This window comes from Artemia sp. Qi Xiang Cuo, unplaced genomic scaffold, assembly GCF_049724085.1.
Source record: "Artemia sp. Qi Xiang Cuo unplaced genomic scaffold, ASM4972408v1 HiC_scaffold_299, whole genome shotgun sequence".
NCBI lineage: Eukaryota > Metazoa > Arthropoda > Branchiopoda > Anostraca > Artemiidae > Artemia > Artemia sp. Qi Xiang Cuo.
Window position 1 is genome coordinate 10,001 of NW_028297708.1, and position 1,533 is coordinate 11,533.

Consider the following 1,533-nt stretch of genomic DNA (forward strand, 5'->3'; position numbering starts at 1 on the left):
CAATAAAAATTTTCAAACTGAGGAGATTCACCTAATCACCTTGGGTGGTTGGCTTTTGTTTTGATTCCAATAGACTCCCGATCATCACAAATACAAGTGTCATTATAGCTTCATTTTTATTTGGTAAGATTTGATACACAGAAAGCTGATTTTGTCGACCTTTAGACGCCGGAAGTGAAGTGTCTTTATGAAAATAGGTGACTACTTGTCTGTCTCTGAGACAGACAAGCAAAATTGTAAATTGTAAAACAGACAAGCAAAAATTGTCATATGTTTACGATAATTTTTTTCCCTGAATTCATGGAAAATAAAAAGATTTGCTTACTATAAACTTATTACTAGATTTCGGGAAATTTACTGGATCCTCTAAATTTACTGTTTTTTGTTTTTTTTACTAGATGTAGTAAAATCCAACGGGCGGTGGCAACCCTGCCAGGCACATAGAAATATGTCCTTTGGACTTAAAATATGTCCAGTTGACAACCCTGACTCTCTATCCAGGTAAGTATGTTTTGTTAGAAAATCTAACATTTTACTAATATATTTCGACATAAATCCCGTTGCTTTGAATGACACTCAGAAACTCCAATTTATTAGCCAGATTCAGGTTTACAAAACTTTTTCACATTCATGAATCAAGTCTCTAAATTATTTTTGAAGATAGCAATGCCCCATTTCATTTTCATATGCAAACGTCTTAATCCTTTGAAAGCAAGTTTACCTATTTGAAAAAAGAAAATCAGGGGTTTCTCACTCTGTTTTCAATATGAATGAAAAGTCGAAACTTTTATTTCTGAGAACCCAGTGGCTGTTCTTCTCGTTAACAACCAAAGGGGGCTTTAGTTATTACTACTACTACTAACAACTCACACAACTCACCAAGAAGTGCATGGTTTCTTCAATCCAGGTTGGGGATTTTAATTTAATTATGGCGAGTGGTTATTGGCTTTTTCACAATTAAATTTGTTAAATTACAAGCAGTTTTTAGTTTTTTTTAGAAAAAAAAATTAATATTTTCAATATATTCAACGGCTAGGAAACTACAGGTATGGTTTCTATAATGTATAAGGAAGCGCATAAGACGTCAGTGTTTAGAGTTCATGAACTTTGATTTCCCCTCGTGAGGGGTGCGCCGATCCCGGAGGTACTGCAATACCGGGCCAACGCGTGAGGGGAGCGGAACAAGCCTCGACATCCCTCTGGTTTCCATAAATCAGTTTAATATTTTGGGCCCCATGTAGGGACCGTATAAGATATTAAGCTTATAAGAGCAGATACTACACTTTTATCAGGGTTACCACCATAAGTAGAATTTTACTAGATCTCGTAAAAAAAAAAATCTAGTAAATTTATAGCATCTAGTAAATTTCCCGATAACTACTAAAAACTAGAAAAAGGTCCCGAATTATATATATATATATATATATATATATATATATATATATATATATATATATATATATATATATATATATATATATATATATATATATATATATATATATATATATATATATATATATATATATATAT

The 1,533-nt window shown here is 32.0% G+C and overlaps 1 non-coding gene across 1 annotated transcript; it reads right to left on the reverse strand.

Moving 5' to 3' along the window:
• Positions 1-1,122: 1,122 nt before the first annotated feature.
• On the reverse strand, positions 1,123-1,313 carry LOC148938843 (U2 spliceosomal RNA). Its single transcript, XR_016143614.1, has one exon. It is a non-coding gene; the product is annotated as a U2 spliceosomal RNA (small nuclear RNA).
• Positions 1,314-1,533: the final 220 nt, after the last annotated feature.